Consider the following 24,267-nt stretch of genomic DNA (forward strand, 5'->3'; position numbering starts at 1 on the left):
ATTGATTTAGACTACTGAGATACTCATGCTCTAGTTCAGGTAATTAGACACAAAATGAGCAGCTCATGTAGAAATGTCTTCATCATCTAGGATGCTAAACCATTGTCTAAATAATAGACACTTGGCAAAACCTAGAACAAAAATTCCTGTAAACAACTGCTGGAAATTTAATCTTGATAATTTACATTTAAAATGTATTTTGTTAAGAATAGCATTTCAAATGCTCAAACAGATGTTAGATAAGATACTGTGCCTTCACAAAGCAAAATCAAGTTCTACATCTGAACAAGCAGATGCTAACATTTTTGTCAAGAGTTGAAACACTGCTGCACTATCAGTTGTTGAGACAAAAATCTTCATTACTCTACCACTGTTGTATCTAAAATGCTGTTGTGCTTTAACATCTGCTCTCTAAAGTTTGTCCACTGCTAAAGTGTCAACCTCTGCTCTTCAAAAACACTAATGTTTAAAATCATTGTTCCATCCACTGATACATCCACTGTTTCATTTTATTACCGTTGTAACTACTGATACTTGATCCATCAGTAGTTGTTAAAACAACTGTCTTCCATCATTTACCATTTCATCAGATGTTTGACACGTGGTCAGTTTTTAGCCGTCAGATCATTATAACCGCTCACACACATCAGCATTCACCTTTTTCCTAAATAAAACTCTGCCCTAACACCAAAACAGGGTTTTACTGTCGAATTGAATTCCAAAAGTTCTTTTCTCATAACAGTTTCCCTCTCATAACTCCAAAAATCTTTTTCGATCTTCTTCATCAAAAATGACGAAACCAAAATCGAAAACAAAATCAAAACCATCATCTTCCTCCAAAACAGCAGAAGCCACTCAAATGGCCGCTGAAACACCGGAGATCCGCTACAAAGCTACTCACAACTATGTAGGTATACTCACAAAACCTACCGATAACCACACCTTCGACTCCATCCTTGACATCCTTTCTGCATCAAAGTACAAAACTTTGATAACAGCAGACGCTCCTATTTACCTTGACACCCAGAGAGAGTTCTGGAAAAATGCCACCCTTGAAAAACAAGGAGATATCATCGCCGCAATCAACTCCTCGATACAGGGTAAGAAGGTAAAAATCTCACCAAAATCCATCTCTGAAACCTTTAAACTCGATGATTTAAATGGAAAAACCTCTTTTACAAAAGACGAGTTGGTAAAGGATTTCATGAAAAGGGGCTATGCAGAACAACCAAACAGGGACACCCTACAAAAGGGTTACTTCCCTTCTGCACCAAACAGGGACACCATACAAAAGGGTTACTTCCCTTCTGCACCCAGATTTTTATTCCACACACTGCTCATGTGTGTTTCAAATAAAACAACGTCCTTCAATGAGATACCAACAAAAATCCAATGCCTGGGGTATGCAATTTTGAACAATGAAAACTATAACTACTCCCAGGAAATATTTGATGATTTGGTAAAGAACGTTGATAATAAGGCATTTCTGCTCTTTCCGAGGTTTCTAAGTTACTATTTTGAACAAAAATTTGTCGAGAAAGAGGCAGAAGTGCCCAAACAAGGTGTCTCATTCAAAATAAACAGTTTAACAATAGAAACTTTTTCAAGAATGATGGCACCAATAAAATTAAAAACAAAAGAGGCTGAGCAGGTTTTAGAAACTGCCACTAACCCTCAAGTAACCACTGCTGAGCCCACTGCTCCAGGTGATCAGAGTAGCACACCCACTGCTCTGAAACCCACACATGCCACCACCAAAAAGACCAAAAGAAAACCATCCAGAAAACCCACCAAACCCAAAACAAAGGCAACTCTGGAAGATGAGATCCCAGAGCAACTGCCAGTGACAACACAAAAGTCACCAGAAACCACTGCTGCTACTTCCTCACAGCAGTTGGTAGAAAGATCTCAACCCCAGCCTCAAACTCCTCTTGCATCCTCACAAAAGGATCAAGTTGTAAGCACAGGGACACCACAATATGAAGCTCTAGGTCCACTCGGATCTATCTTCCACAGTCCTGATCCCAAGGACATGTCTCTTTCTACACCCATACCCTCACCAATCATATTGCCACAATCAATAATACTCCTGTTGCATGCAGTTAATATTGCACAGACACAAACCAGTTCCTCTCAATCACCCATTACTGAGAGCATACCTCCACAAGTGACTGGGTCTGATGTTAATACCTCTGTTATCCAAGCAACAGTTGAGGAGGTTACACCCCCTGAGTTACAAGTAACTCTCGGAGGTAGTTCAAGTGGAGCAGCAACTACAACTGATGGATCAACAGATCTTCAGTTGGACAGTTGTTACATTATTAAGACTCCCTTGGAGGCAATTTCTTCCATGGCAACATCGGTAACCACCAGTAAGTTATCTTTAGCTGCTGGTAACATCAAAGGTTTATCGGTTGCTGAAGAAAGAAGTCCCCAGTACCAAGAAAAAGGGGCATCAATGGATGACTTTTGGGCAACAGCTCCTAAGTCACACATTGATACAACCACCACTGGTGGGGATTTAGATGATCCTGTTAAATCAGGTGATGATTCAAGATACGATGAATTGACGACCAGAGTTGAAAATCTAGAATCTTGTGTTGCCAAAATAAAAGATATGGTGCAGCAGCTGTTAGAAGCTCAAATAGCCCAATCTTCTGCTCCTCCTGCTCAAGCACCTGCTCCACTAACATTTGCTGCAAATGAGCTATGGAATATTCTCCAACCATTGCTTGAACATCAGCAACAAATGGCTGCTAAACAGCACGCAAATCAAGTACAAATGCTGACCAACATGGTGGAGTCTCGGTTCAAAGACACTCAAGCAGACATCAAGGCTATAAAGGCCAGCATACAACAGAATGCTCAAAGTGAGAAAGGTCCATCTACCATTTTCTTCATGGATACACCCCTGGCAGATAATGCCAAAAAGGGGGAGAAAATCAGGTTGAAAAAGAAAGGTATAGAAGATGGGTTGCACATTGAACCTGAGAAACCCAAATCCTCAAAAACTTCAACAGCTGATACAACAGTAGTTACAAAAACTACTGTCAGTAGCCAAACAGCTGCCATTACATCAACACACACCACTTCATCACACACCACCACAACTACTGCTCCACCACCACCACCTGTGTCTACAACACAAAAACCACCACTACCATCACAAACAGCCGAACCATCATCACCCCCTGCTAAAAGGCAGAAGACAACAGATGTCACAACATCTGTTGTAATGACAACAGTGGTTGAAACACAAGTTGTTTCAACTACTGCTAGTCAACCACTGATCACCTCCCAAACAACTACCACAATAACCCCTGCTCAAAAGCAGAAGACATCTGCTGACACATCAGCAGTTGTAATGACAGCAGCAGTTGAGACACCAGTTGTTTCAACAGTTGTTAGTCAACCATCCACCACTGCTCTATCCTTTCCTATATCTCAACCAAGGCTCTTTAGCAGAAAAAGAAAGCCTATTACTGCCGATGAAGGGATACATGATCCAAATGCTGAAAAATATCCGCTAGAGCTTGAAGCCATCAAAAATGAGATGAGGCAGTTTTATACAGAAACAGATCCCTCAAAAAGAAAATTCTCCTCACTCATTGGCTACATAGCTCCAGAAGATATAAATGATTATCTCAGGATAAAAGCAAGGCAAGCTAAAGTTAAAGCTAAGGTTGACAGTGAGAATGAAAGGCTAAGCGAAGAAGGCATTGCTAATAGACTGAAGTTCTACCTTGCAAAGGTTAAGCAGATGGAAGAATATGCACAAGAGCTAGACACAGAAAAGGCTGATCAAAAGAAGAGATTGAGAGAACAACTTCTAGCCTTCATCATGAAAGACAAGTTCTACCCTGCTGAAGAATCTCAGTTTAAAGAATGGCCTTTAGTAGCTTTGAAGCATGAGGCTGAAAGGATCCAAAGAATCAAAAATGATCCTTCAAAGAAGAAAACTGCTCCAAACTGGAGTAAGTACAAAAGACTCATTGCTGATCTCACTGCTGAATATAAAGGAAAGAAGAAGGAGTTAGTGGATGCTAAAGTAGACACCGCTGAAGCCATATCAAAATGGTCTAGGCAGCAAACTGATGAAGCCTATGAGAGGCTGAAGAAAAGGAAGAAGAGAGAACAAATGATGAAGATGGAACAACAAATTGAAAACCTCAGAACAATGCTAAAATCAGCATACAAACCTATTCTTGTCTCAAATCAAGAAGAAGGTACACAGATGTCTGAAGAAGAGGTCAAGGAAAAAGAAGCAGAGTTCTTCAAAGACACCATCATGAAAATGGGTCTGAAAGAAGATAGCTCATCAAAGCTTCAAAGCCTTTTTGTGAAGGTATTAAACAGCCCTGCATCCCCAAACACTGCAACAGGCATGATAGACAATGAAAAACAAGAGCTTACTGGACAAGAAACTACAGAAGACATAGCTGCAGCAAACAAAGTCATAGAAGAAGCTTTCAAAAGAATGTCTGAGAGTTTGCATGTGTTTTCAAGGCCATCATCCCTCAACTCATCTGATAATAAATCTCTCCCAAGAAACCCATTGGATTCAAAAATACTAAAGTGGAATTCTGATCAAAAGACCCACGTATTGACTTTGCTCAGATCCAATGGTGAGGTGAAGCATATATCAAGGAAAGAATGATGCGTGTGTAGTGTGTATATAATTTAGATATATAATTAAGCCCTTTTTACACCTTTAGCCAGGTTTTAAATTTATAAAACACGATATTTACTAACACTAAACACACATATGGGCAAGTGCACCCATCGTGGACGTAGTATAGTGTTGGTAAGATACCGAGGTCGTCCAAGGACACAAGAGTTTTTAATACCGGTTTATCCTCAACGTCTAATCAAATCAAAAAGTTAGAAAAATGTTTTTAAACTAAGAATATAAAACTAACTAAATGCTGAAAAATAAAAATAAAATAAAAAACAGATAGACAAGATGAATCACTTGGATCCGACTCGTGTATTAGTATAACCTTTGATTATTTTCTCACTTTTGCACTTGTTTAAGAGATTATCTTAGTTATTGTAGTAGGCCCCTCTTTTGAAGGCGACGTTACCCTCAACCCAGTAGTTTGAGTCAGCAAGGATACAATCCTAAAAGGTTGGATTATTGGAAGATAATGAATTAAGTTATTAATGCAAATTATGGTAGGCCCCGCTTTTGGCGGTGACGTTACCCTCGACTAAGTAGTCTGAGTCAGCAATGATACAGTCCTAAATAGCTGGGTTATAGTATTAATAGTAGTTAACTTATGAGGGGGTCAAAGAGTTTGGATCCACGCCATCCAATACCTATGGGCATTGTAGGAGATCCTACTAAATTTGACCCAGGTCCCTTGCAGGACCTCTAAACGCTGAACAAGGGCAAGACCCTTGCCAAACCGTTCCCTTAACCCCCGACCAGGTAGCCAACATACCTCCATATAGACCGTGGAGATATGAATGGTGAAAATCTTTTATTTTATATAGACAGTAAAATAATGCCAAGACACCACGGACAAACGATAAGGAAAGATCACCTTCAACATAAGTAACTAGTTATTAAAGTCATTAATACAAAACCAAATAAAAAGTGCAAAAGATTAAAAATAAAAAGTATTATACTAAACACTTGTCTTCACCAAGTGATGTAAGAGACTTAGGCAAACATGGCCTTGATTGTCAAGAACTCTTACGATCAATCTTGGATCCCGAGACGACTCACACACTCTACGATGGACAATGGATGATGGTGGTGGATGATGGTGTTATGGTGGAGGTGGGTGGTGGGTGGTGGATGAAGTGTGAGAGAGGTGGTGTGCCAAGGGATGGATTGGAATGAAACCAAGCACTCCTATTTATAGGCTGAACAGAAGGCTGGGCACGGCCCCGTGTCCGCTGGACACGCCCCCGTGCCCGTCTGACACTCTCTCTCTTCATTAATTGTAATTCGCAATTACAATTAATGCGCCTGCTGTACTTTCGCCACGCCCCCGTGCTCACTGGACACGGCCCCGTGGTGGGCAATAGAAGCTTCTACAGGTTTGTCTTTTCTGCTGCTTCTTGGGCACGGCCCCGTGCTGGCTGAGCACGGGGCGTGTTCAGGCTTCTGTTTTCTCTTCTTTGTTAGAATTAGCTGTCTTTTTGCTTCTTTTGTGAATTTGAGCTCATTTCATCCTGAAAATACATAAGGAAGACAAAAACACTCTTTTTCCAACATTAGTACTTAAAAAGGGTTAGTTTTATGCCTTAATTGATGTCATTTATATGTTGCATTTTACACACATCAAATACCCCCACACTTGAACTTTTGCTTGTCCTCAAGCAAAACTTTTTAAATGTGGCTTACACTCCCAAATGGAATGGGTAGAAGAGAAGGTTTTTGGCTTGTCATAGAGTGTCGGGAATCCAAGATCTTTTTGGGTCTTATTTTTATTTATTTACAATCCTATTCGTTATGATTTATTTAGAACGCTTCATAGGATAAATTACTTATCTGGGCATAACATGCCTTTTTAAAATTCCATTTATATACAAGTTCACATACCTCACGGGAGAAATCACTCAACACTCGGCCGAAGGTGTATTTTTTTAGTGAATCACTCGAGAGCGGCATGGAACTTACGCCTTCCATAGGCTTGCCAAGCAATCAATCCTCCTCCTTTTTAACTTTTATACCTTTGTAAAATATCAAGAGGACTTTTTGGGTGAAGGGTTAGGCTTGGGCTAAAGGTAGGTGGTTGGGTTAGTGGTTAGTAAAAGGGCGAAAAGCGTAAAAAGCGTAGGTTTTCGTAACACACTTTGTTTTTAGTGACTTTTTATTTTGAAGTATTTCTTCAAACAAGCTTTTGTTTGCATAACTTGTTTGTTTTTAACTTCATCATCATATATTTTTTTTTAGTCACATAAAAGAACGAGCTTGCGAAAAACCGAGCTTGTTACTAAAATAAAGGGTGAAAAATAAAAAGGGTTTTTGGTGGGTAAAAAGGGTTTAGGGTAAAGAAACGAAAGGTTTAGGCTCAAAGGGGTTAACTAGGGGGATTTTGGGTAGGTGGTAAAAAAAATGAAAAATAATGGTGTAGAAAGAAAAAGTGGTTAGTCCTAATGCCTCCATCATTTACTTACTTGGGTTTAAGTTGGTAAGGACCGGGAATGAATCGTCGTGGCAAGTTCTAGAGTTGTAAGAACCAAGCGGCTATTCACACAAGAAACGAAAAATGAGCATTTAGTCTAAAGATGTAAATTTGTATGCTCAATAAAGGCTCAAAACTCACTTTTGTGGGAATGGGTTTTTAATGTGATCAAGTATATATAATCAAATTTTAACTAGACTTGTTATGCCGTTTCATAATTTTCTTATGTTGGTTCTTGTTATCACGACGCTCTCGGTTGTAAATTTAAAAAATATAACGTTATTAATCTTGTGATTCCTAACTTAAACCTTAGACAAGTAAAAAAAATAAAAATTTTTGTAAAAAATTTGGGGTGTTTAGCGGTTCCAATAGAGTTTTGTGTAAGGCTTGTTGTTAGGACTTGCAAAGTTTCAAAGTGTTAGCTTCCCCCCCCCCCCACACTTAAATTACACATTGTCCTCAATGTGTCCCAAAAATAAATTTTTAGGTTGATTGGATGTGCAATGTGGTGTTAAAAAGCAAAGATTTATGTTACTGGCCGTCTGGACACGGCCCCGTGGGGACCGGACACGGCCCCGTGTTCAGGTGCCAGTAACAGAAATTAAAGAAATGAGACAGAAGCCTGGACACGGGGGCGTGTCTGGTGAACACGGCCCGTGTCCAGTTACCTGAACTAGGTGTTTTTCTGCAGGTGGCTCAGCACGGGGCCGTGTTGGTTGAGCACGGCCCGTGTTGAGCCTTCTGTAATGGAGATTTGTGTCGGGTTGCTTCGTTCTTTGTGCATGGGGCCATTTTTCTCGTTCCCTTTTTCATCCATTACCACCATGAGTGTGCTTTATTCCTGCAAATTAAAACTAAAAGATTAAACTAGACTAAGGATAGTTCCGTGGAATGCCTCCGTGGTGCGCCACGTTTATAAGGGTCCTTGGCTAGACCCAATGTGAGGTTATATATTTTCTGAGTGGGATGCTTGGCGTCCCATGTTACACCGTCGGAGAGCAGCATCCAAGCTCGAATCAATGACCTTCATGTAGTTGACCGGGTCGTCGTCCTCTATTCTCTTCCCAACTCCGAATTTTACTTCATCATCCCCATACCTCAAGGTGAGTGTTCCGTCATTCATATCTACCACCGCTTGTGCGGTGGCAAGAAATGGTCTCCCTAGTATGAGGGGGACCTCGGTGTCTTCCTCCATATCGAGTATGACAAAGTCGGCTGGATAGACGAATCTGCTTACTTTTACCAAGACATTTTCAATGACACCTTGTGGGAATTTGACGGATCGATCAGCGAGTTGTATTCTCATTTTTGTAGGACTCGTGGTTCCCAGGCCAAGTCTTTTAAACATTGACGAGGGCATGAGGTTAATGCTAGCCCCAAGATCGGCTAGGGCATTACGAACGGGGGACTCCCCTATTGAGCAGGGAATCGTGAAGCTTCCGGGATCGATTTTCTTTTGGGGAAGTTTATTGAGTACGAGGGCAGAGCATTCTTCGCCTAAATTGACTAATTGCAAATTTTCAATTTTCTTTTTATGAGTGAGGAAGTCCCTCATGAACTTAGAGTATTTGGGCATTTGGGTTAGGACCTCAATAAAAGGAATATTGACATGCAATTGCTTTAATAAACTTTCGAACTTCGCGAATTGCTCATTGGTCTTCTGACGAATTAACCTACCGGGGTACGGAACTCGAGGAGCTTTGGTAGGCTCTGGTGACGGAGGGGAGTTCTTTTCCTGCAGAGGTGTGGGTGCCGTTTCTTCTGTTGGCGGCGGCGCTTCTGCAGGCCCTACGGTGCGGTTTCGTAGCATGATGAGGTGAACTTGCGCTTTTGGGTTTGTTTCGGTATTGCTAGGTAATGCGCCTTGCGGTCTCTCGGCAAAATTTTGAGCTATTTGATTTAATTGTTTTTCTATGTTTTGAATACTAGCTTGTTGATTTCTAAAATTTGATTCTAATTGTAGAAATCTTTCCGAGTTTTTCTTTTCAGTGTCGGAGATGAGGCGAGATACAGTATCTTCAAGCCTTTCTCGTCCACTTTGTTGTTGAGTGAAATTTTGTGACTCATTTCTTGGTTGTTGAAAGTTTGTTCGTTGGGTTTGTTGGTTGCTACTATTGCCGGGTTCTCTCCAACCAAGGTTTGGGTGGTTTCGCTATCCTTGGTTATAAGTTCCCGTTGGAGGACCCGACGGCCTAGGTCTATTATCAATGTAGTTTACCAATTCTTGTTGATCGTCCGTTTCTTTCATACAACTCCAATTTTCATGTGACCCACCACACCCTTCACAAGCCATAACCGAGACTGTTTTTGTCATTTCCAATTTTTTTATTTTTGAAGAAAGGGCCTCGATTTGGGCTTGTAAAGAAGTGCTTTCATCGACCTTATGGGCGCCCGGGGCAATAGATTTATTGCCTCGGGGGGTGTGCCATTGAAAATTGGTTTGAGCAATTTCCTCAATTTGGTTATATATTTCATGCGGGCGTCGATTACCTAAAAGTCCCCCGGAGCTAGAATCAAGTGTCTGCCTTGTGTGTGGTAACAATCCATTATAGAAAGTGGATACTTGTTGCCATATCGCAAGGCCGTGATTTGGACACTTGCGTAATAACTCGTTGAACCTTCCCAAGTTTCATATAAGGATTCCCCGTCCTCTTGTGAATATGTAATAATTTCAGTCATTAATTTAGCCGTTTTAGCGGGAGGGAAATACTTATATAGAAATTTTTGGGCTAGTTCATCCCAGGTGTTTACCGATCCAGCTGGGAGGGCGTTGAGCCAAGCTTTCGCTCGGTCTTTTAGTGAGAAAGGAAACATTCAGAGGCGGATGGCATCATTTGATGCTCCGTTGATCCGAAAGGTATCACATATTTCTAAGAAATTAGTGATATGTAGATGGGGATCCTCGTCCGCAAGCCCATGGAAGGTTGCGGAGTTTTGGAGCATTTGTATCAGATGCGGCCGAAGTTCGAAGTTATTAGCTTCAACATTCGGAGCATTGATAGCGGCGCCTAGGTTACCTACGGTAGGTCGTAGATAATCCATGAGGGAACGTTGGTCTGCCATTGGAGGTGGATCACCCGAAACTTTCTCTTGGTTTTTAGCTTTTAATCTTTTTCTGAGAAAGCGTTCGGGTTCTTCTAGAGGTTCTTTTATGTCCTTATTAGAACTGGAGCTCATACACTATGTAAGATTGGCGTCTGGTTCCAAGTCCTGCAATTAAAACAGAAAAGAATGCTGGTCAGAAGGTTCACCACGGCCCCGTGTTCAGTGAACACGGCCCGTGGTCGGAGTTACAGTGATTGTTTTCCGGATCCCAGTTACTGGAAGTTGGACACGGCCCCGTGTTGCACCGACACGGCCCCGTGGTCAGCCTTCTGTAACTTGGAAAACTAAAAACAGCCAGTAATGATGCTGGGCACGGCCCGTGTCCGACCAGGCACGGCCCGTGCTGAGCTCTGCAGAAGCTGAAAAACTAAGAAAATCCTAAAAATTAAAAAGAAAAATAAAAGTATGATTAGGCCGTTGATTCCTAACTTTCTTAAAATCCTTGTGTCCCCGGCAGCGGCGCCAAAAACTTGATACGTGTGTAGTGTGTATATAATTTAGATATATAATTAAGCCCTTTTTACACCTTTAGCCAAGTTTTAAATTTATAAAACACGATATTTACTAACACTAAACACACATATGGGCAAGTGCACCCATCGTGGACGTAGTATAGTGTTGGTAAGATACCGAGGTCATCCAAGGACACAAGAGCTTTTAATACCGGTTTATCCTCAACGTCTAATCAAATCAAAAAGTTAGAAAAAATGTTTTTAAACTAAGAATATAAAAACTAACTAAATGCTGAAAAATAAAAATAAAATAAAAAACAGATAGACAAGATGAATCACTTGGATCCGACTCGTGTATTAGTATAACCTTTGATTATTTTCGCACTTTTGCACTTGTTTAAGAGATTATCTTAGTTATTGTAGTAGGCCCCTCTTTTGAAGGTGACGTTACCCTCAACCCAGTAGTTTGAGTCAGCAAGGATACAATCCTAAAGGGTCGGATTATTGAAAGATAATTAATTAAGTTATTAATGCAAATTGTGGTAGGCCCCGCTTTTGGCGGTGACGTTACCCTCGGCTAAGTAGTCTGAGTCAGCAGGGATACAGTCCTAAATAGCCGGGTTATAGTATTAATAGTAGTTAACTTATGAGGGGGTCAAAGAGTTTGGATCTCCGCCATCCAATACCTATGGGCATTGAAGGAGATCCTACTAAATTTGACCCAGGTCCCAAGCAGGACCTCTAAACGCTGAACAAGGGCAAGACCCTTACCAAACCGTTCCCTTAACCCCCGACCAGGTAGCCAACATACCTCCATATAGACCGTGGAGATATGAATGGTGAAAATCTTTTATTTTATATAGACAGTAAAATAATGCCAAGACACCACGGACAAACGATAAGGAAAGATCACCTTCAACATAAGTAACTAGTTATTAAAGTCATTAATACAAAACCAAATAAAAAGTGCAAAAGATTAAAAATAAAAAGTATTATACTAAACACTTGTCTTCACCAAGTGATGTAAGAGACTTAGGCAAACATGGCCTTGATTGTCAAGAAATCTTACGATCAATCTTGGATCCCGAGACGACTCACACACTCTACGATGGACAATGGATGATGGTGGTGGATGATGGTGTTATGGTGGTGGTGGGTGGTGGATGAAGTGTGAGAGAGGTGGTGTGCCAAGGGATGAGTTGAAATGAAGCCAAGCACTCCTATTTATAGGCTGAACAGAAGGCTGGGCACGGCCCCGTGTCCGCTGGACACGCCCCCATGCCCGTCTGACACTCTCTCTCTTCATTAATTGTAATTCGCAATTACAATTAATGCGCCTGCTGTACTTTCTCCACGCCCCCGTGCTCACTGGACACGGCCCCGTGGTGGGCAATAGAAGCTTCTACAGGTTTGTCTTTTCTGCTGCTTCTTGGGCACGGCCCCGTGCTGGCTGAGCACGGGGCGTGTTCAGGCTTCTGTTTTCTCTTCTTTGCTTGGGAAGATGCCGTTGAGGGTTCGGGCAGTCTACTTTTATTCCTTTTCTTGTATTTTTGTTAGAATTAGCTGTCTTTTTGCTTCTTTTGTGAATTTGAGCTCATTTCATCCTAAAAATACAAAATGAAGACAAAAACACTCTTTTTCCAACATTAGTACTTAAAAAGGGTTAGTTTTATGCCTTAATTGATGTCATTTATATGTTGCATTTTACACACATCAAAGAAGCACTAGGCCTTAGTGTTCAAGATTTGCAGGATCTCCTTGAGCTTTCACTGTGCAGGGATGTAGATGACCAGAGTGCCAAAGAATTTGAAGCTGAATTTAAGGAACAAGCTAGGGCACTCTTGATGAGTAATAAAGGTCCTGAATAAGGAATGGTTTTGGCATTATCTGTTCCAGGGGGAGATTGTTGGGATTGAACCCTAACAGAGGAACAGATAATGTAAAGCCAAAACCGGATCCCATCAGCGGACACTTAATAAGCAGTAGTTTATTCTAATCTCTCCCCTTGACAGTGGTTATCTAACAGCTGATGGATGTTAAGTGCTGCTCGACTACAACAACTGATAAACCAAACTCTGATGATTATCTAACAACTGCTGAAGACAAACTCTGTTGCTCTATCTACTGCTGTATCCGAAGTACTGCTGAAGATTCAAGCACTGCCCTCTCAAAGACTGGTCACCTTTGAAGAAAGCACTGAAGACTCAACATCTGTGCTAAGGCTACAACAGTGGAACGTGAAGCAGTAGTTTCCTTATGTTTTGTACTTTAGTGATTATCAGATGTTATATAACAGTAGTTTGTATAGAACAGTATTTATAGTTTATTAGGTCGTTAGATGTCACTATCATGGTGACGTTAGCTGAAGCATATCAGTAGTTTGGTTTGCCTATAAGTATGACAGTACTCTATACTGTTACACTTGATCGTTTTAAGTGATTTTTTCTCCTCAATTCATCCTTTCATCTTGTGCAACCAACTCTGGTGTATCAGGCTGAGGGGGAGTTTAGATTGTAAGCCTGCACTGTAATCTTTTGTTTTTATGTAAATCTTTTGACTCAATGAAAAGCAATTGTTTATCAATCTACACTTTCCTTTGTTTGTGTTTACAAAGTTTGCTACTCATTTCCGCTGCACTTATTCGTTTTATGCAAACAAACACAATCACAGACAGCCTTAGATCCTAACATTGAGAGACGGATTTCTTTTCGATAACTCGAAGGTAAACCTTCAAATTATCTCTCGACGACGCCATGAACTTCAATGGAGTATGATTTTCTCAATTTTCTATATGTGTGTGATCGTTCAATGGAAGTGTAAACGTAATGAACTTTTTTTCGAAGCGTTTCTGTGTATATTCAACGGCGGTTATTTTGGAATTTGACGATAATACCCTTGAAAGCCCGGAGAGTGTGTTTAAATGACAGTTTTTAATTTGATTTTAATCTAGACCGTAGATTGTGCAATTGGACGATCATGATTGCTTCCTATGCTTCCTATGCTTCCTAGCGAAATAAACTTCCTATCATATATCCACCCTATTCATGTATTTGAATTATTCAGTGTAATTTAATATTTCCATTAGTACTTGAACATTTTATAATTAAAATATTTATATAAACACTATTAAATTTATATATATTTTTGGTGTGGCTACCCGTATAAGACAGAGGTACATAGTTATCATATACAAAAATCAATGATGTGTTTTCTTTCAAAAGACATACGACGTATAAATGATACTAGTGGGAATACCGGCGCATTGCAGCGGGTGTTCCGCCTAACATTCGATTCAATTATTATGTAACTTTAAGTTCCATTCGGCTCATTTATTGTAAGACTCGTTCAGTGTTTGGGAGACAGACAATTATGAGTTTCTACCTATACAACTACCTTAATCGGGTCCTTAACAAGACTGTGCCTAAATTAGTGTTATGACATTGATCTAAGATTGATAACTAAACAAAATGGTACGAGAAAAAAAGAGCAGAATACATGTCAGGTACGCTTTACCAATCAAAATGGTATGTAGAATACACGTCAAGTACGTTAAATCAATTGTTGATCACTATCTAGCGATAACAGACCCCACATGATTGGGGGTGAACGGGGTGACCACTACACATGGCCTAATCCAAGGTACCTAGCTGACAATACAAATGACAATTTATCTTATGTTCAGCAGACCAAGCTTACAATTCGAATGACATTAATTGATAACAAAGTTATGTTAAAACATGGTAACTTTGGTTAATTTTTCTAATTAAAAATGGAAAGAGATATCATAGAATAACAAATCTATCTAGAGCAAAAGTCAAACCAAACACTTATTAACAAAGTATCTTATGAATCTCAAAAGGACATTTTGATCTAATCATCCATTTTTAAGTTTGTCTTGACACTCAAAAGCCTGAAGACTGCAGGAATATCTTCTTGCATGCCTGCAACTAAGGCCTGCAAAAGGAGTCTTAATAAATACATAATTAGCTAAAACAATCACATAATCAAGAGATATAAGCAGTTGAATTACCATGTTACCATCGTCTTTTCAACATAATTAGCTAAAACAAATCACATACTCAAGAGATATAGGCCTGCAATAATCGAATCATCATGAAACGGGAACATACATAGAAGTTTCTCAAAACAAGTTAAAAGGTAGGTGCAATTGATATGAAACTGATAAATCCAACCCCTAAATAACCATTACATTTTTTATCTTTCCAATTATTAAAAGGCGATAATTCTAACTTCAGTCAGAAGATCTTATAATCACTACCAAAATGCAAATTCAACCTCCCCCCTTCGATGAAATTTCTCCAAACTGTTTTTTAACCATTATTAATATTCCATCGCATTACAAACCCAAAAAATCAAGAACTGTTAGAACTTTTGAGATCGTTGATACTTGTGCTGGATTAGTTTAGTCATAGTTTGTAGCTAATTTGAATGTGCAAGGGCTTATTTTGTAATTCTCTAATAGTATAGTTCCTGACCTAGTGTAGATAAGATTCCAGCAAATTTATAAATTTGCTGGCTGATCAGAAACACTATATATAGCTCATGCCTTGTAACAAACTCGAGCTTTTGGCTCTTGAATGAATATTGGTGTTGTTACATTCTTGTGTTGATCTTGTGCTCAAATCTGATATCCAAGGTGTTTTATTGTTATATCTTATTGTTTGGATTCAATACAACACTTGTTGTATTCATTAATCCATAAGCTTCACCTTCATCTTTGATCTTTCTTAACTTTTCATATCTCAAACACCTAATCAATAGGTGTTTTGGGTTAAAACAACCAACCACTGTGATCCGGATTCGTTTTGGGATCTACAATTTGGTATCAGAGCCTTAGTGCTCTTGGTTGTTGTGTTCTTGTTGAGGTTTTTCATTGTTTTGAAGGTTTTTCAAGAGTTTCAAAGTTTTCAAATTTTTGGACTTAAAATGGATTGATTTGTTGTGTTTAATCAATAGGTTGTTGTTAATACATGATTAGGGAGTCATTTTGGACATTTTGATGCATCAAAACATGGTTTTTGAGCTGTTTTTGAGTGATTAGAGGGTTTTAGTTCGTGTTAAACCCTCTGTCCAGCGAAATTATCTTGAAGACAGCGAACAACTTTTGAATACAGCGAAATTAATTTTTGAACACAGCGAACTTAGCGTTGAATATAGTGAAATTAATCAAATCGTTGAGAAACTCATCGCAGAATCACTAATTTCGACGATCATCATTCGAGCGAAATTACTGATCACCAGCGGAATAGTGTCCAGTGACCCTTGAGCGAAATTATCGAAGGCGACTTCGAGAACCGTGATACCGAACCACAGCGTTCTTATCACGGTAATCGGCGGAATTAACCTAACTATTGTCTGTGTTGTGTTTTGTCAGCGGAATTATCGTGTTCGCTCGTGCAGGACTTCTTATAGCACCAGCGAAGGTTAAGGATCTGTCAGCGAAGTTGATCAGTCTTCTTCGGTCATCGGTGAATTTAATTTTATCACTGGTTCTCTGTGACTTGTCAGCGAAATTAGCTTCTGATCAGCCCCGGTTTGTCAAAATCAAGCAAAGATGTCGTTAAATCAACTAAGTCCAATTGCTCAAGCGGAACTTGAGACAGGAACCACCACTCGACCACCAAAGTTGAAAGAAGCTGAAGACTTTAGCACATGGAAGACTCGCATTCAATCGTTCTTTGAGTACACGGACTACAATCTGTGGCTCTCTGTCAAGCTGGACCCCACATTCCAACTGTTTTTCGAGGAGATACAGTAGTTGCCAACAATGATGCAACTACCTTTACTGATGAAGACAAGGCTCTTATCCAACGTGATCGTCGTGCTCATGCTGCCTTGACCATGGCACTATCTACTGATGACTGCAACATGTTTGAAGAACACCGGAACTGCAAATGCACTCTGGAATGCATTGATCGAGTACTATGAAGGAAATGAAGAATTGATCGAAAGCAAGAGAGATATGGTGCAGAAACAATATGACATGTTCTGTGGAGTTCATGGAGAAAGTCTTTCTGACCATGATGTGCGTGAAGTGTGTTATATTTTTTATGTATATTTAAGCCCCTTTTTACACTTTTAACCAAGTTTTAAATTTATAAAACACGATATTTACTAACACTAAACACACATATGGGCAAGTGCACCCATCGTGGACGTAGTATAGTGTTGGTAAGATACCGAGGTCGTCCAAGGACACAAGAGCTTTTAATACCGGTTTATCCTCAACGTCTAATCAAATCAAAAAGTTAGAAAAATGTTTTAAACTAAGAAAAATAAAAACTAACTAAATGCTGAAAATAAAAACAGATAGACAAGATGAATCACTTGGATCCGACACGTGTATTAGTATAACCTTTGATTATTTTCGCACTTTTGCACTTGTTTAAGAGATTATCTTAGTTATTGTAGTAGGCCCCTCTTTTGAAGGCGACGTTACCCTCAACCCAGTAGTTTGAGTCAGCAAGGATACAATCCTAAAGGGTCGGATTATTGAAAGATAATTAATTAAGTTATTAATGCAAATTGTGGTAGGCCCCGCTTTTGGCGGTGACGTTACCCTCGGCTAAGTAGTCTGAGTCAGCAGGGATACAGTCCTAAATAGCCGGGTTATAGTATTAATAGTAGTTAACTTATGAGGGGGTCAAAGAGTTTGGATCCCCGCCATCCAATACCTATGGGCATTGAAGGAGATCCTACTAAATTTGACCCAGGTCCCAAGCAGGACCTCTAAACGCTGAACAAGGGCAAGACCCTTACCAAACCGTTCCCTTAACCCCCGACCAGGTAGCCAACATACCTCCATATAGACCGTGGAGATATGAATGGTGAAAATCTTTTATTTTATATAGACAGTAAAATAATGCCAAGACACCACGGACAAACGATAAGAAAAGATCACCTTCAACATAAGTAACTAGTTATTAAAGTCATTAATACAAAACCAAATAAAAAGTGCAAAAGATTAAAAATAAAAAGTATTATACTAAACACTTGTCTTCACCAAGTGATGTAAGAGACTTAGGCAAACATGGCCTTGATTGTCAAGAAATCTTACGATCAATCTTGGATCCCGAGACGATTCACACACTCTACGATGGACAATGGATGATGGTGGTGGATGATGGTGTTATGGTGGTGGTGGGTGGTGGATGAAGTGTGAGAGAGGTGGTGTGCCAAGGGATGAGTTGAAATGAAGCCAAGCACTCCTATTTATAGGCTGAACAGAAGCCTGGGCACGGCCCCGTGCCCGTCTGACACTCTCTCTCTTCATTAATTGTAATTCGCAATTACAATAAATGCACCTGCAGCACTCTGACCACGCCCTCGTGTCCGCTGGGCACGGCCCCGTGGTGGGCAATAGAAGCTTCTACCACTTTGTCTTTTGTGCCAGGGCTGACCATCCTGGACACTGCCCCGTGCTCGCTGAGCACGACCCCGTGTTGAGCTGGAGACGCCCCGTGTCCGCTGGACACAGCCCCGTGTTCAGCTGGGCACAGCCCAATGCTCAGCTGGGCACAGCCCCATGCTCAGCTTTCTTCTTGTTTTTGCTTTGGGAGATGCTGTCGAGGAGTCGGGCATGCCACGTTTCTTCCTTTTCTTTGTATTTATGTTGGATTTGGCTGCATTTTTGCTTCTTTTGTTCATTTAAGCTCTTTTAACCCTGAAAATACAAAAGGAAGACAAAAGTACACTTTTTCCAACATTAGTACTTAAAAAGGGTTAGTTTTAAGGCTCATTTGATGTAATTTATATGTTGCATTTTACTCACATCAGACCACATAAGTCGTTTTCTGAATATGATGACCAAAATGAAGAAGGCGGGAAATCCTGTCACAAATCGTGCTGCAATAAAGAAGCTGCTAGATTCTCTTCCCAAGGAATGGAGCCTACAATTCATGATGATCAAGAAGGATTTCCTCAACAATCCAAATCCTGTCACTCTGTCCGATCTGATCAACACCCTAAGAGCCTTTGAAATGGATGTCAACAAAAGAGAGATGAACACTGCTGGTTACCAACCAAAGTCAACTCAAACCTCGGCTGGATTGAAAAATGTGGCATTTCTTGCTTCAGGGGGCATTACTCCACAAGCTTCTGACTTAATCTATGCGAACGCTTCCGCAAGCGCATCAAAAGCTCCACAACTTGTTGAGAAGACTATCACTGTTGACACTCAAGCGTTGAAAATGTCCACTGAAAACGTGGCACTCTTTAACACATTTCTGAGCAGCTATGAAGCCTTGATGTCTGGGGAACTGAAAAAGGAGATGTTCACTGCTGAAGACATGTACCAGGTTGATCCAGATGATATGGAGGAAATGGATCTGAAATGGCAAATGGCCATGATCACTTTGAGGCTAAAGAAATTTCAAGACAAGACAAAAAAGCGTTTGGAATCGGTCGAAAAAGTAACTGAGGGAGACGAAAGTGATGAAGAGGCAGTGGATCGAGATGATATGCCAGCAAAATTTCTCGAATGGGGTCTTGAAGACGAAGTTCTCTATGAACAAGAGAATGGAAAACATTCTCTCCTGAGCACCCTGAATGGTTCAAGAAAGAGAGAAAACGACTGCCGGATTTCTATCAAGTAATAACAGCGGAAAAGACTGAAGCTACTGATAAGATCATCAGCTGGATGTACGACAATCTTCGAGGAATGTTCGTGGTGAAAAGACGTGGTGGAGTAATCCAGTATTTCCAGACCGGATTTGATCTTTTCTCACTTCCCAGGTGGGATCTACGGGAACTTGGTCGTCTAGACATATTAAACCCTGAAGAAAGAGGAATCGGGAGGGATTTCGAGCGAATAATTGCCAAAGAAAGTAACAAGGGTTTCCCGAATCATGCTCTGCAGCGTCCAAGACGCAGAGTTTCAAAAACTACCATCGATCCAGTAACCGGAAAGGGAAAAGTGACGTGGGTGATCAACCCAGCCAAAGTTGTCACGAGGATCAAGCTCCCAGAAGAAGTTCCTGTCGCCCTCAATGATTTTAAGAAATGGTTTTACGACAGCAGGACCGGTGAAGCTGTAATAAGATCCAATGAAAATGTGGATATTCGTATTCTGGATCCGATAGATGTTTTTATGTTTGGGCTCTTAGATCTAACAATATTAAACGCTAGTCGTATAAACGTGGGAGCGGGTAACGCAAACATGGAGGAGGCAACGTTATTTCAGAGAGCGGTGGAGCGAGCCTGGAATTTGAAAAGGAAAATGTTAGATCTGGTCGACAAGATTGGAAAGAGGAAAGAAGCTGATGAAAAGAAGAAAGAAGCAAGGAAGAAGAAGAAACACGAATGCAAGAAAGAAAAATCTTCTGCTACAACAACAGAACCCACTACAACATCACCACCTCCGGCCTCATCCACATATGAGGCCACTGTGGAGGATCAACCTATTTGTGAAGCTGTAATCACTCAAGAAACTCCGGAAGCACCAACTGAGACCGAGGCACCACCAGAAACAACAACGAACGAAGAAAATCCAACAGAGCCGGAAAAGCCAGCTACAGAGAATCCAGCGGTCACCACGGAAGAATGAAAAGACAAGTATGCAACGATCTAGGGGGGATATTGTTAGAACTTTTGAGATCGTTGATACTTGTGCTGGATTAGTTTAGTCATAGTTTGTAGCTAATTTGAATGTGCAAGGGCTTATTTTGTAATTCTCTAATAGTATAGTTCCTGACCTAGTGTAGATAAGATTCCAGCAAATTTATAAATTTGCTGGCTGATCAGGAACACTATATATAGCTCATGCCTTGTAACAAACTCAAGCTTTTGGCTCTTGAATGAATATTGGTGTTGTTACATTCTTGTGTTGATCTTGTGCTCAAATCTGATATCCAAGGTGTTTTATTGTTATATCTTATTGTTTGGATTCAATACAACACTTGTTGTATTCATTAATCCATAAGCTTCACCTTCATCTTTGATCTTTCTTAACTTTTCATATCTTAAACACCTAATCAATAGGTGTTTTGGGTTAAAACAACCAACCACTGTGATCCGGATTCGTTTTAGGATCTACAAGAACCACTTTTATGTAATTGAAATTTTTTACCTCTTTTCATGTCACTTTCATCCAACACATCATCATGCATTAAGCTAGCAGTATGAATCATTTCAAAGATTTTTGCCAAGCGTCGATAGAAAGAAAAGAGGATTATACCTGAAACTCTCTAACTTTAAAGGTGGGACTAAGAATAGCGCATTCCAGAGCACAGCCTTTAGAGACACCTTGGCTCTTCACCGGTTATCTGAAGAGGGTTTGAAAAACATAACACATTAAGCAAGTTTATTATCTTTTACACAAAATAAAAATGCAGCTTCATGCTCACCATTATAACTTCATCAAGAATGCCGACGTCCAAAACATCAGGGATAACACCAGCACCAATTCCTTGAATCTTATGACATCCTTCATCATCCAATAGAAATCATCGGGAATTCATACGAAATCAACACATATTCAAAAACTAAAGCGGACAGATACAATCCAGCTACTGAATTAACATACATTAGGGAAAAATACAATTTGAAAGGAAATTCTTATACCTAGACGATGAAGGCGGGCTGCTCACGGGGTTGGAGTTGCGAGGAAGTTGCAATCTTCTTGATGAAATCAATAAATTAGACAAATCATTTCAGTTAAGAGCTCAATCAAACAACGAAACATGGAAAGTCTACAATAACAGTTTCTAGGTCATAAATCTAGATTAAAAGTGGTAAGGGAGTAAAATGACTACATGCATATTGATTAAACCATGATTGATGAAATAGAATTGTTACCAGACGTTGTAAACTTTGGTTGATCAGATAAAATGAACGAATTCGCCTTCTAAACTCCACTAACACATGCCACAGAGCACCAGAGCACCAAACTGAAGCATAAATCATCGCAAAATAGAAGCATAAACAAAAAAAATAAAATAAAAACAAACTGACCCGCCACAGCTCACGTACCCTATACTTTCTTCAAGAGCAAGCAATTCCTGTCAAAATACAACTCAAGAATGTGACGTGTGAATGATGAAATGGATAGTTTGGGCCCCGCCCCAAGGTTTAAAAGTACGGAATCGTGCCTCGAGGCGGATTAAAAAACAAATATAAATTATATATCTTATAAAAAACAAAATACCAACTAATTTCATCATCATCAGAGTCATCAAAAACATAAAAAAACACAAAGAAGACTTGAAATGTTTGAAATTGACACAAAACATCAAAACCCCCTAAGGTGCCCTGTGAGGCGCACGTACAATATAACCCCCTAAGGCGATGGCTCAGACTCGTTTTTTGGGCACCTCGAGGTGCACGCCTCAGCCTTTTTTTAAACTATGGCCTGCCCAACCAGTCTATAATCTGACCCAACACTGACTCGTAAAGTGGTTTGCCCCAAAACTGATTAGCATCAAGTCCACCTTTGTCAGCATAGGCAAGAAGATCACGGTCCAAGTGAAGTTCTTACAGAGGAGCAACCAAAGGCAAGAAGATCACTGTCCTCTGATATAACTGCTGCAATTCCACCTTTGTCAGCATCAAGACTAGATAAATACGCTAATTGTGCATCCGCCTCATACGGTGCGACTACAAACTCTATATTCTTTGATCTTAAAATCTGGGAATGTGGCCCCAATTTAACAACAGAATTTCGTTTAAAACCAAAGTAACAGCTGTATATTTGCGTACATGAATAAGTTGGTGTGCCATTAATGGTGTGATGCTCACTGCCCTCAGCATCCAAAAATGAACTCTTCCATTAAAATTTTACAAAGTCGGGGGTGGACCCAGAACTTTTTTTCACAAGGATCAATTTTTTCCTCTTAAATTTGAAGAAATCCTCTTAGAAAATGGTTTTTTTTTTTTCAAAACAAGAATAAAATCCATGTTCATCACCTTTAAAATTACAAAAATCTTTAAAAACCATTTGACGAATGGCAGCAAAGAGAAAAAGGCCAGAAAAATCTTTTAAAGGGAGCCAACAAGGTTTGAAACCTGGTAAACTAATTCAAAGAAATCAAGGTTAATTAACCACTCTAACCGTCTATCTTTTTTTCATTAAAAAAACAAATATAAATTATATATCTTATAAAAAACATATAAGAGTTGTCAAATAAACTACGGGATCAATAAATTTTAAACCCCTTCATGGTACAAGGGTCTAGTTGACCTTCGACAATTGTAGAAGCTTGTGAAGATGATAATTCACTGACCGTAGTCAAGGAGGACAAAATTTGAAGTCCTTTTGACAAAACCTTGCAAAATGGGAATATATAATGAAGATAGCTTGCCTGTGTGCGAATGTTATTTGGGTCTGCACCCAAATTTTCAAGAACACGGGCCTCTACACCTTCACCCTCTCTAAGCAAACCAAGAAAGCAAATGCTCGGATCCAATATGATTATGACCTGAAACATTAATCAACGTTGGAAATACGTTATCACATTTTTAAATTTATGATGATTCAACAGCATATCAGCATATGTATTGTTTGGATGCGAAGATTACCGAGTTGTCGGGACTCCTCTAGCGAGAGTTCCAGTACACGTTTGGCACGGGGAGTAAATGGAATCTCGACAGCAACAATCCTTGCAAAGCATTGAAGAAACCTTCTGATGATTTATTAAGAGAAAGAAGATAGAATACAAAGAGGGGGTTGAGAGAAGACAGAAAGTTGAACGATTGAGTTGTACAATTGAACAGTGAGATAATTAAAGGAGGGGGTTTCACTATGAGGAAGATGTCGATTAAGTTGTTAAGGGTAGGGAAGGAAAGGAATTTGAGTCTGTGAGTTTGGGGTTTAGGTGTAATTTACTATCATACCCTCACAGTGTTTTAAAAAATTGAGTTTTTTATTATTGTACCCTCACAAAACAAGCTTTAATTAGTTGTACATGTTACTTTAAGAGTTGGACGCCATGTAAAATTACGTTTGTGTACATCACTTTTGCTTTTTAATATATTATAGATATGTGTTTTATCAATGCATGTATCATATTTTAAATTGACATACTTTTCGGACTAAGCTGTGGCCTTATTCTTAAGATTTTAATCAGATTCCATTGTTATAATTAATAGATGGCTTGCGGGTCACGGAGAATATTCACGGCTAAAAAAAAGTGTGTTCTATAATTTACTTTATACTCACGACACCATATATAGTTTTACATATTAACTTTAACTGAGAAGATTCAAATAAAAACCACTAGTTAACGTGAAAACTTAAAAACTAACTAAAAAAACATACAAAAAAATTTTTTTTACCAATTTTCGCTGTTTTATGTGTAAAAAGAAATTTCAAAAAAAAAATTGTAGTGCACATGTGTATGTGTACTCCACATGTGTATTATTACACATGTGCACTACAAAAAAAATTTGAAAAAAAGTTTTTTTTATATACAAAAACTAATGATTTTTAATAAAAAAAATTGGTGTTTTTTTAGGCTTTTTTAGTTTTCAAGTTTTCACGTTAAAAGTGGTTTTCATTTAAATCATCCCTCAACTTTAATTTAATATAAAAATTTATAGTATAACATACTATGAAA

General features: G+C 39.5%; 1 long non-coding RNA gene across 12 annotated transcripts; it reads right to left on the minus strand.

Moving 5' to 3' along the window:
- Positions 1-14,442: 14,442 nt before the first annotated feature.
- On the minus strand, positions 14,443-21,718 carry LOC110941221. Of its 12 annotated transcripts, none has more exons than XR_004892910.1 (7): positions 21,686-21,718; positions 21,512-21,560; positions 21,278-21,331; positions 21,061-21,140; positions 20,892-20,979; positions 14,727-14,790; positions 14,443-14,650 (listed from the first exon to the last, which is right to left on the minus strand). It is a non-coding gene; the product is annotated as an uncharacterized LOC110941221 (long non-coding RNA). The 12 variants fall into 12 exon arrangements; XR_002593928.2 differs by having other exon boundaries at positions 21,512-21,570; XR_002593927.2 differs by having other exon boundaries at positions 21,278-21,334; positions 21,512-21,570.
- Between the last annotated feature and the right edge of the window lie 2,549 nt (positions 21,719-24,267).

Source organism: Helianthus annuus, chromosome 5 (genome assembly GCF_002127325.2).
Source record: "Helianthus annuus cultivar XRQ/B chromosome 5, HanXRQr2.0-SUNRISE, whole genome shotgun sequence".
Classification (NCBI taxonomy): Eukaryota; Viridiplantae; Streptophyta; class Magnoliopsida; order Asterales; family Asteraceae; genus Helianthus; species Helianthus annuus.